Below are 12,804 nucleotides of genomic sequence, written 5' to 3'. Positions count from 1 at the left end.
TGTCAACACACATAGAGGGGAGAGATAAAGTACGAGTATCATCTTTCCAGAACTGTCTACACACTATCTATGTTCACCACAGAACTTCAACATTTGCTGTGTTATATTCCCTTTCATAACTGATACTTCCAATGTACTGTTGACTGTTAATTCTAAGGTTTAAGATATCTTTTCTGAACCATAATTCAAATGCTAAACATGAGATATAATGTGCTCACATGACTATTTTGTTTACAATACTCACCTTGAATAATTCTTTGCATGCATTTCCAATATTACGATCATATGGGCTTGCTCTGATCAAATAGGTGGGACAGATATTCCAAATTCTGATGTCAGTAAATCTGCTCCTATTTATAAGAACAAGTCTGACTTCTATTCCAATGCACCTTCATTTACACTTTCTGCAACTTCAAGGAAGTCACTTTCCTAGACTACTATGGCTCAGTGAAGAAACTCAATGAAAAATCAAACCTCCACGACTAGCATACCAAATCAACACCCTCTTGTTCTGAGAATCAGCTCCTCTTTGTAATGGAGACAATTGATTTTGAAAGTTACTAGAAGTAAACATTCCTTATGCTCAGAATTTAATTTGAAAAAACAAGCAACTAAACAAGAGTTTTAAACATGACCTTCAAGTTTATTGTTGGCATATGTTGTTCTGATTCCTCAGAAGACTAACAACACTTTCAATATTAAAGCAATTTTAGAAACAGAACTAGCTTACTTCCAGATGAAAACTAATTATGTATCTACAATATAGTTAAAGTCTATCTTTATCCTTTGAAATAACCAATGCCAATTGTGTTTTAGAAATAGATAGGTGGAAATTATAATGTATAAGCATTATAAATGTTCATCCAACATTTACCTTTCACACAAAAGCAGTTGATATGAACAACAACCCTACCTCTAATGGTAATTTCAATATCCCTTTACTCACCTAGCTTATACATTAAGAAGTTGGCAATATACACTTTACATTTACTATAAAGTACACACTTAAGAAGCAAAGGAAGAAAAATATTTTACTTGATTATACCTTGCTAAATATATTTTGTTTAAATATATATCACCCTACCTTTGCTACAGGCCACTCGACCACAAAGAATCATGTTTCTATTTTTTTTTGTATCCAAAAGTGAGTAACATTTGAAAATCCAGCATTTAATCCAAATCCCTAATCACCTCTCAGAAAACACATAAAGTCATCTTCTTGGGTGAAAGTCCACCTACTGTCCCATTAGGTTGGGTGTCCAGGAATATGAAACTATGATGATAAAGGTTAAGAATTTATGTAACAAAGAACATGGAACAGTATAGCATAGGAACAGGTCCATCATCACTCTGTGCCAATCACAAGGCCAATCTAAACTGTTTCCATATGCCTCACATTGCTGCAAAGTTCTAATCCTACTTGAATCTAAAATCCACGTACGAACATCAATTGCCCTATTGTCATCAACTTGGTCACTTTCTCAAAAAAACTCAACCATAAAATGTGTGACTTGCAGATTAATTTGCAGGTAGCACCGTTCCCATAAGCCTGCTGTCCCTGTCATTCTAGTTGGTAAATGCTGTGGATGTGACTTATATTTAAAGAAACCTTGATGAGTTGCAACCACTCCTCTTCTAACAGTACTCGTGTCATCTAGTTGCTCCATTTGTGGCAGGAATGAACGCTTAGTGAAGTTAATGAGGTGCTTTGTCCTCAATGTCATTTTGTTTAGCAAGTGTAGCAGTTACAGTTTTACAGTGAAGGGTCCTCTAAGCCTGCTCTTCTAGCCAAGTATCTGGTGGTACTGAAGTTTCTGGTCAACACGATGATGTTACTAATGCTGATAAAGCAAGATGTTTAGGCTCACTCTCATGGTGCCTGGTCAATGCACAACTGTTGTGTGGCACAAGTACATATTGTCACTCTCAATCCATATCTGAATACTGCTTGGGCCCTGCTGTATGGAGACATGGTTCACTTTAATGAGGTCGACTCTTACATTCTCCTCAGCTGAACAGAAAATAGGGATGAGCAATAAATGCTAGTGCTGAATAAGTAAATAATTCTAAGAAGCTGTGAATGGAGTTGAACAATATCTAATTAATAGTTCCACTTGACATAATTATCAACAAAACAGATGAAGTGTTTGGGCTTAGAAACCTTCACTGTGGAATTCCTGCAAAGGTACCCTGGAGCTAACAAGACTGGCCTCCAACTATAAGTGGCCACCAACTTGACTTTAACCAAAGGTAAGTTTACTCCTCGATTCTCACCAATTTCAATTTCACTGGAGTTTCCATGTTTTATTGCTACTGTTGATTTCAAATCATTTGTCCACATTTAGACGATATTGATAATAAAATCTAGTGCCAAGAGCACCAGGCAGAATCTAAACTGAGCTTAAGTAGATTATTGATAAGCTCCACGTTTGTTGATAAGTGATTGGATTGAATTTGTCCTGCATCCTGTGTAATTATTTGTTGGCAACTTTCTACATCATTGGAGAGTTGCCAACATTGTGGTTGTACTCCACAGCTTGGTTAAAGATGCTTACTTCTGAAATGAATGTGTTCAGCACTACAGGAAACAAGCCTTAAAGATGCATAGTTTTATATAATTTTTACATTCAGTCATTTCTCAACATCACAGAGTGGATCATATCAGCAAAAGACTGACTTTGGAATTTCAGGAGACAGGATGGATAACCTACTTTGCACGTCTGGCTGAGATGCCTACAAATATTTCATGGATACCTCTTCCTGTCAAAGTTTTAATGTTCAAAGTACTACCTTGAGATTCATTTTCTCGCAGGCATTCACAGTAGAACACAGGAGTACAATAGAATCGGTGAAACAAAGACTGACGAACAGCCAGTGGGCAAAGGAAGACAACCTGTGCAAATAAAAATCTATTGTATAAGTAAATAAGTAATACTGGGTGCCACGTGATGAGAATAACACTGAGAACACACTCAGGGTAGAGGTGAGTGAAGCTATTCATGAGGGCTTAGGAGCCTGATGAGTGAGGCATAATAACTGCTCCTAAACCTGGTGCTGTGGGTCCTAATAGCTTCTGTACTTCCTTCCTGATGTCAGCAGCGAGAGGAAAACATGGCCTGCAAGCTGGCGGTCCTTGATGATGGATACTGCTTTCTTACAGCAGCACTCCACGTAGACCTCCTCTTGACATTCATTAGCTAGTTATTTGTCAATTGCTGTTGATGTGGCATGACTGTAGAGCTTTAATCTGAATGGTTGGCTGTGAGATCGCTCCACCCTATTCTGCAGCAAGCTGATTTCACTTAGTCCTGAAGAAGGGTCTCTAAACACCAGCCATTTACTCTTTCCCATACATGCTGCCTGACCTGCTGAGTTCCTCCAGCAACTTTCATGTGTTGCTTCCCTTTTTTACCACGAAGTAGAATTTTAAGGTAACATTTGTTTATTTTTTGTTATGCCTAATAGCCAAAACTTTTTTTTTGGGATGTATATTTTTGATCAGCTCTGAATTAATTTCAAATAGCAGGATGCTAATACAGTACAACACTATGAAGATCTTCAGTGTGAAAATTATTGCCACAAGTTTATTCCTCCCGACACAGTCATGGACATAAATATTTGCTCCAAGTAGCTGCAGAGGACAAGATTCAATGGTTCCTTCACAGCCTGCAGCTAGATCCTATGGTGTTCAACAAGTCTTGACAGCAAACCACTCAGTGATGAAGTTCTCTATCCACAGCACACTCTTTGAAGTTGGCACTCTCATTGTTTCAGTCTGAGGAAGGATGGTTGGTGGCAGAGGATACTTCCAGACATTTTTGATTATGAAAGGAGACTTCGTGGGGTCTGAATTTGTTGTTGAGAACTCCCAAGCCCTGTTCATCCTAACCACACGCTGTAGCCTCTGGGTAGACAGGACATTTCCGGACACGAGTTCAAGAGAGCAAGATATTTGATGAAAAATATAAATCTTTGAGTATCTCTATGGTAGCTATCTCTTGACTAGACTGTAAAGCAGTTCTATGTCAAGTATACCCCCTTCTGTTTTGAAGGACTTATCAGGATTGACTGAGTGAGGTAATACTTTGTCATGTCCAAAGACAAGATTTTAGTTTGATACCATGTGATCCATCCAGTATTATTCCTGAGGCTTTTATAACCAATGACTGGTATCCAGTTCTGAATTTATTCCATTCAGTGCAACACAATCGATCTTCAGAGTGAAAATAGGACATTCTCTACGTTGTTGCTATCGTCATTCATCTCATAAAGTTACGTTCAGATGCATCTGCTACAAGTACATTGCCAAGGATAAGGATTTAAAAAATGTTTCCTTCACAATGGTTCTTTCAACACTTCTAACTTATCCTTCAGGTGTTCACCCATTTTGGGCATCAAGCCATTTTCTTTTGAGACAATTGTGAGTCTAGATTCACATATTAGTCACTCTAAGTGAAAACTGCATATTTCTTATTTGGAAGGACAGCAAATGGAGTTTCAGAATAATCTGTAATTTTCTGGTCACCATTCCATCATGGGCACTAGCCTCCCCACCAGCGAGGACTTCTTCAAAAGACTGTCTCAGGAAGGTAGCATCCATCATCATGGGCCTTCACCATCCAGGATAATGCCCTCTTCTCAGTACTAACTCTTTCTGCGCTATTTATATATGTATATTCTTCTTATAACTTATAGTAATGTTTTCAGTATTGCTGCACAAAATGATGAAATTCACAATATATGTCAATGATAATAAACCTGATTCTGACCTTTAATGACACCCAATCATTATGTCAAATTATTTAATTCATTAGATTTCCTACCTGTTGCAGTAGGCTTTCATTTTATAACCTCAATTTGTCAGTTTAGAGCTAATATATCTCAGCTAACTTGATATTTCTTGCACTGCTTTTAAACAATCATCATTCACCGCTTACCCAGTATTCTTTTATTTTGTAATTACTAGTGAAAGGCACTGAGTTGCCATCCTCATCAACTTCTGTTTATTCTCAATTCATTGTCTCTTTCCTTTAGACTTTCAAACATTTCTTTTTTTCAGTATAAGGTTATTGTTTCATTTTAATGGCTTCTTGAGATTCTCTCTTCCTTTTTGCTTTTCTTTTCTTTCTGAAACTTTGCTTATTTTCTCTTGACTTCAATCACACCATAAGATTTCAGAATCCAGTGAGGAAAAAAGTCACATTTTTAGATTTATTTTGCAATATTCCAATCTTTGATAGGAATCCCACTGCTGGTTTACTTTATGTTAATTTACCTTTCCTTCTAACCTCAGCCAGCCCAACAATCTGCCTCTTCTAATATGATTTCTATTGTTTTTGGATTAACTTTCAAGTAAGAAAATAAGTACAGCACAGTAACTATCCCAAAGATAATTCCAGATAAATATCTTTTAGTCTGTCTCATTAGTTTTAAATAAATGTAGCAATGTATATAATTTAAAAGGGCAGAATCATTCTACTCATGGAAGGAATTCGGCATGTATCTTATGAAGTCCATTTATTTTTTGCTATGTATTTCTCCTCTATCTCATTAACAAGGAAATAAGATGCTCTGGAATAACAACTGAAATTCCAACTGAAACCTCTCGTCAAGCCCTTTCACTATTCTTTCAATATGAGAGGCTGAGTTTATTCTCATTTATGCAGGAATGTTTTACATTTAGAAGTAGTCTAAAAAGATGAGGCAACCGTGGCTGACGAGATAAGTCAAAGAAAGCATAAAAGGAAAAGAGAGAGCAAGTAATATAGCAAAAATTAGCGGGAATTTAGAGGACTGGGAAGCTTTTAAAAACCAACAGAGGTAACTAAAAAAGCCATAGGAGAAAAAGGATGGAATCGAAAAGTAAGCTTGCCAATAATATAAAAGAGAACATCAGAAGTTTTTTCCGATATATAAAGAGTAAAACTGAGGCAATAGTAAATATCAGACCGCTGAAAAATGACTCTGGAAAGGTGCTAATGGGGGACTAAGAAATGGTGGCGAACTTTATAAGTATTTTACATCAGCCCCCACTCTGGAAGACACCAGCAGAACGCCAGAAATTAGTGTCAGGGGGCAGAAGTGAGTATAGTTCCCATTACTAAGGAGAAGGCGTTTGGGAAGCTGATGGACCAGGACTTATAAACACCAGGTTCTGTAAGAGGTAGCTGAAGAGATTGTGCAGGCATTTGTAATTATCTTTCAATAGTCGCTGGATTCTGGCATGGTTCCAGAGAACTAGAAAATTACAAATATCACTCCATTCTTTAAAAAGGAAGGGGAGGTAGAAAAAAGAAAATTATAGGCCAGTTAGCATAACTTCAGTGGTTGGGAAGATGTTTAGTCCATTATTAAGGATGAGGTTTCAGGGTACTTGGAGGCACGTGATTAAAATAGGCAAAAGTCAGCATATTTTCCTTAAGCAGAAATCTTGTCTGACAAATTTGTTGGAATTCTTTCAGGAAATGACAGATATGATAGACAAAGGAGAGTCAGTGGATGCTGTTTACTTGGATAATCAGAAGGCCTTTGACAAGGTGCCACAGATGGGCTGCTTAACAAGACCTCATGGCATTACAAGAAAGATACAAGCATGGATAGAAGATTGACTGACTGGCAGGAGGAAAAAAGTGGGAATGCACCTTGTGCATAATTCCCTCAAGGTTAACTTCCAGTGGTAAGGAAGGCAAATGCAATGTTAGCATTCATTTCAAGCAGCCTAGAATACGAAATCAAGGATGTAACACTGAGGCTTTATAAGGCATTGGTCAGATCACGCTTGGAGAATCGTGAGCAGTTCTGGGCCCCTTATCTGAGAAAAGACGTGCTCACATTGGACAAGGTCCCGAGGAGGTTCAGAAGAATGATTCCGGAATAAAAAGGTTAATGTATCAGGAGCATTTGATGGCTCTGGGCCTGTACTCACTGGAAATTAGAAGAATGAGGGGAGATCTTCGTAAAACCTATCCAATATTAAAAGGCCTAGATCAGGTGAACGTGGAGAGGCTGCTTCCTGTCACAAACAAGAGAAAATCTGTAGACGCTGGAAATCCAAGCAACACACACAACATGCTGGAGGAACTCAGCAGGCCAGCCAGCATCTATGGAAAAGAGTACAGTCGACGTATCGGCCAAGACCATTCATCAGGACTGGAGAAAAAAAAGATGAGGAGTCAGAATAAGAAAGTGGGGGGGAGGGGAGGAAGAACCACAAGGTGACAGGTGAAACTGGGGGGGGGGGGGGGGCTGGTGAAGTAAAGAGCTGGGAAGTTGACTGGTGAAAGAGGTAAATGGCTGGAGAGAAGGGAATCTGATAGGATAAGACAGAAGGCCATGGAAGAACGAAAAGGGGGAGGAGCACCAGAGGGTGGTGATGGGCAGGTAAGGAGATCAGGTGAAAGAGGGAAATGGTGAAGGGGGGAGGGTTCATTACTAGAAGTTTGAGAAATTGATGTTCATGCCATCAGGTTGGAGGTGATCCAAACAGAATATAGGGTGTTGCTCCTCCAACCTGAGTGTGGCCTCATCATGGCAGTAGAGGAGGCGATGGACTGCCATGTCGGAATGTGAATGGGAAATGGAATTAAAGTGGGTGGTCTCTGGGAGATCCCACTTTTTCTGGTGGATAGAGCATTGGTGCTCGGCGAAGTGATCTCCCAGTCTATGTCAGGTCTCACCGATATACAGGAAGCCACATCGGGAGCACCGGATACAGTAGATGACCCCAAAAGACTTACAAGTGAAATGTTGCCTCACCTGGAAGGACTGTTTATAGCCCTAAATGGTAGTGAGCGAGAAGATGTAGGGGCAGGTGTAGCACTTGCTCTGCTTGCAAGGATAAATGCTGGGATGGAGATCAGTAGGGAGAGACAAATGGACAAGAGAGTCGTGTAGGAACTGATCCCAGCAGAAAGCAGAAAATGGGGGTGGGGGGAAGATGTGGTTGTTAGTGGGATCCCGTTGGAGATTGCGGAAGTTACAGAGAATTATGTGCTGGATGTAGAAATTGGTGGTGTGGTAGGTGAGGACAAGAGGAACTCTATCCCTGATGGGGTGGTGGGAGGATGGGTGAGGGCAGACAAATGCGAAATAGAAGAGATGCGGTTGAGGGCAGAATTGATGGTGGAGGAAGGAAAGCCACTTTATTTGAAGAAGGAGGACACCTCCTTAGTTCTGGAATGAAAAGCTTCATCTTGAGAGCAGATGCAGCAGAGATGGAGGCACTAAGAGAAGGGGATGGCATTTTTACAAGTAACAGGGTGGAAGAGTTATAGACCAGGTGGCTGTGAGAGTCAGTGGGTTTATAATAGACATCAGTAGATAAGCTGACTCCAGAGAAGGAGACAGAGAGAAATCAAGAAAGGGGACAGAAGTGTCAGAAATTGACCAGGTAAATTTAAGGACAGGGTGAAAGTTAGAGGCAAAGCTGATGAAGTTGTTGAGCTCCGCATCAGTACAGGAAACGGCACCAATGCAGTCATGGATGTAGCATAGGAAAAGTGGGGGGCAGACACCAGTGTAGGCTTGGAACACAGACTGTTCCACATAGTCAACAAAAAGGCAGACATAACTGGGACCCCTGCAAGTTCCCATAGCTACACCTCTCATTTGAAGTGGAAGGAGCTGAAGGAGACATCATTGAGAGTGAGGACAAGCTTTACCAGACAGAAGAGAGTGGTGGTGGAAGGGAACTGGTTGGGTCTGGTGTCCAAAAAGAAAAGGAGACCTTTGAAGCCTTCCTAGTTGGGGATGGACGTATATAAGGACTGGACATCCAGAGTGAAAATATGGATTCCTTTCTCCACCACCAATGCTGCCCTCAACCGCATCTGTTCTATTTCGCACAACCCCCATCCCCCCATCAACCCACCAGGGATAGGGTTCCACTTGTCTTCACCCCATTAGCCTCCATGTCAAGCATGTAATTCTCCGTAACTTCCACTAGCTCCAACGGGATCCCGCCACTAAGCACATCTTTCCCTCCTCCCCACTTTCTGCTTTCCGCAGGGATTGCTCCCAATGCGACTCCCTTGTCCATTCATCCCTCCCCACTGATCTTCCTCCTGGCACTTATCCTTGTAAGCAGAACAAGTGCTACACCTGCCCCTACACCCCCCCCCCCCACTACCATTCACGGCCCTAAACAGTCCTTCCAGGTGAGGCGACACTTCACCTGTGAGTATGTTGGGGTCGTCTACTGTATCCAGTGCTCCCGCTGTGGCCTCTTGTATATTGGTAAGACCCAATGTAGATTGGGAGACAGCTTCACCGAGCACCCACGCTCCATCTGCCAGAGAAAGCAGGAACTCCCAGTGGCCACCCATTTTAATTCCACTTCCCATTCCCATTCTGACATGTCAGTCCACGGCCTCCCTTACTGTCGTGATGGGGCCACACTCAAGTTGGAGCAGCAACACCTTATATTCCGTTTGGGTAGCCGCCAACCTGATGGCACGAATATCGATTTCTTGAATTTCCGGTAATGAACCCCCACTCCTTCTCTATTCCCCATTCCCATTTCCCTCTCTCACCTTATATCCTTGCCTGCTCATCACTTCTCTCTCTGGTGCTCCTCCCCTTTTCTTTCTTCCATGATTTTCTGCCCTCTCCTATCAGATTCCCCCTTCTCCAGCCCTCTATCTCTTTTACCAATCAACTTCCCATCTCTTTACTTCACCACTCCCAGTTTCTCCTATCACCTTGTGTTTCTTCCTCTCCTCCCCCCACCTTCTTACTCTGACTCTTCACCTTTTTCTCTCCAATCCTGATGAAAGGTCTTGGCCCAAAATGTCCACTTGTAATCTGTTCCATAGATGCCGCCTGGCCTGCTGAGTTCCTCCTGCATTTTGCGTGTGTTGCTAGAATGTTTCCTGCAGTGGGTTGATCTAGGACTACAGGGCACAGTTTCAGAAAAGGGGGACGTCCATTTAAAACAGAGAAGAGGAAGAATTTCTTTAGCCAGAGAGTAGTGAATCTGGGAAATTCTGTAGTAAGTGGAAGTCATTGAGCATTGTTTAAAGTGGACTTTAGTACGTTCTTGATCAGTCAAGTCATCAATTGTTAAAGGAAGAAAACAGGGGTTGAGAGGGATAATAAATCAGCCACAATGGAATGGTGGAACATATTTGATGGGCCAAATGACATAATTCTGCTCCTAAGCTTTATGGACTTATGGTCTTATTTGATTTCTAACCAAAATGACACTGAATCGATTTTCTGTGTACAAAAGGTTTTAGTACAATATGCATTTTCTCCTTCACCAAAACCACCACAATGAAGTACCTTCACTCAATATTACATGAAAGCATAAAATATGCAAACAATTAGCATAAGGACATTGAATTAGTTTGTATCCTCCACCTTCGAATACAGATGGGGCGGGTTTGAACAATCTTTCAAACATTACAATAAATTAGTCCTATACAATTATGCTGCTTTTATAATTGTTCAAGTTTTTCTCCTTGTTGATAACTCATCTCTCATCTTATACTATGAACAAAAATTCAACTCAGTTGAAAATGTATAAGCTAAGTAGATGAATTTTGCCAAAAGGGGCTTTTGGAAAATATTTCAACGTGCTGGAACATTTTTTTAAATACCAATTCATACCTTTTCAGGTCATTTTCTAGTTAGTTTTGCTTTCATAGAGTAGGGACAACAATTTTGAAATTAGTAACTATTTGAAGCAGTTACAAATCAAAATATGATGTACCATGATCACTACAAATCTACTTCAATTTGCCAGAATGTATTTTCTTATAAACAATTGCTTATTCAATATGCTTTGAAACAGTATATGAAAACATTTCCATTTTACAGCAAGATCATAAAGACAGGCCCTGTAGTGATTTTATTCCTGAATAGAACATTCCAGACAAAAGTTAATAGCCACTTTTAGTTAGAAGGAACCTGACAGAGTTTTCAACAATAAGGAGAAAGGTTAAAAACTAGACAACCAGGCATTACGCGGCAAATGTACAATAAAAAGCTGCAGCATTTATGACTAAAGCACAAAGTCTCACAGAATAAAACATTCAACTGGCTGCATAAATAATTCATCAGATTTAAAGCTATTACACCAGATTCCTGTTCATTATTTTTCAGAGCTTCTTAAATATTTGATTGAAACTATTTTCATATTAAAATTCACCCCAGTATTTATTGTGATACTGAACAACAGTTTGCTGACTGTAAGCAATGAATATTAAAATTAGGAATAAATTCTTAAATGTATATTTTACAATAAATGTGTCCAAGAATCTTTTTAAAAATCAAGCATTAGCATTACAAAACGGAACTCTGCATTTTCAACCTCATAATATTAAACACCCTGCAAAAAAAAATGCAGTTATTTCATCTAATAAATTGATGCTGCCTTTTGCAAAACAAAATACTTTTTCTCGTCACGCGCCATTCATGGAAGAATAGAGTTATCCAAAAGACGTACCAGTAGTCCATTTACTATCAATTCCTAAGAATATACAGTACTTTGGTTAGAACATTGAATTTAATCGATTGATACAATGAATCATTCGGTTTTCAAGCGGAAGAGTTAACGATTACATTTCTTAAAGATTGCACGGAAACCCCATCTCTATCATACTGGTGGAACATTTAAACTATTAAAACTTACACGTGTATGAAAATGTTAATGGTTTGTTGTTAAAGAAAGGTACGTGGTACAAGTTGGCAACTTACCTCGTTAAAGTTGGTTTTGTTTTTTTACACACTAGTAAAGGCACGGAAACAGCATTTCTTGTCTATGACGAGCGTGTGCAATTTGGGCAAAGATTCCTTAACGTGTCGCTACTACTTTTCAGCTCAAAGCAATATTACTGTTCACGCTACCATAAGATACTAGACTCAAATCTCATCTTTCTGCTGAAGAAAACATATTTAATGCATTATAATGAATATGGATTACCTGATCATCTGACTTCCCCCGAGACTCTGCTACTGGAGCCATTATTTATTCAATATGCTGCTGCCCCCTAACTGAGATTTTGACCAGCCCATGCCTGAATGTTGTTACACTACTATTTCATTATTCAAAATCCTATAAGTACAGATTACAAAGATAACAGGAATAGATGATTTTTTTTCAGACTACGTTGTTCTTCACACAAAGGACAAGGCGAAAAAAACTAGGATCATAACAACGTGAATCAAAGAAACGGGAACGTTTCAGCTTCTAAACGGCATTCGCTTGAGAGAAAAAAGAAACCAATTGTACATTCAGGAATAATAATTACATGCAAGTTAAACTGCCTTTATTTGGTTGCACATTTTATCAGATAAGTGCAGTGGCCGTCTTCTCTCTGTTACCATTCTAAGCGATACAATAAAACTAACTGAAGGAGAAGCACGGAAATGGGTTCGTAACAAAGGACCCAGTGCTGGCGAGCTGGATTGTCAAAAACTAAAGATGAAGCGCTGCAACAAAGTGTCACTCGGCACTGAAACCATCAGGATGGTTGAAAAGCGGAGTTTTTACCGCATTTAAAAGGTGCGATCCAAAAACCAAATGCAGACCGAGGGGGAGGGGGGAATAAGCCATAACATTAAAAAGCCAAGTCAGCAGAAAACAAATTGCAATTAGAAGAGCAAAACAAATCCTATTTGTTTCCCTAAAGAAACTTACTAGGTGTTTGCGCGCTGCCGATGCCGCGATCTCCGGCGTGCGCTGGCGACACGGTGAGCGAACTCGGCTTAAGATCAGGTCGCGATCCCAGACCCCAAGCGTGACTTTTCGCGGGTTCGAAATATGCCGAAACTGCGCGTAGATTTACCGGCTCTGCACATGCA

General features: G+C 40.0%; 1 protein-coding gene across 3 annotated transcripts in view; it reads right to left on the bottom strand.

Annotated features, from left to right (window-relative positions):
• Positions 1-12,739, bottom strand: part of dnmt3bb.1 (DNA (cytosine-5-)-methyltransferase 3 beta, duplicate b.1) — a 267,878-nt gene extending 255,139 nt beyond the window's left edge. The window contains exon 1 of one of the 3 annotated variants that reach the window (XM_072241847.1): positions 12,641-12,739. The gene's annotated coding sequence lies outside the window, so the exon portion shown is untranslated. Of the gene's footprint in view, positions 1-11,697; positions 11,799-11,923; positions 11,948-12,640 lie in introns of those variants that run through there. The other 2 variants (XM_072241850.1, XM_072241849.1) reach the window with 2 other exon arrangements.
• Positions 12,740-12,804: the final 65 nt, after the last annotated feature.

This window comes from Mobula birostris, chromosome 2 (assembly GCF_030028105.1).
Source record: "Mobula birostris isolate sMobBir1 chromosome 2, sMobBir1.hap1, whole genome shotgun sequence".
Taxonomy (NCBI): domain Eukaryota; kingdom Metazoa; phylum Chordata; class Chondrichthyes; order Myliobatiformes; family Myliobatidae; genus Mobula; species Mobula birostris.
The sequence above is the reverse complement of the archived record's forward strand: the minus strand, read 5'-3'. Positions and strand labels throughout refer to the sequence as shown.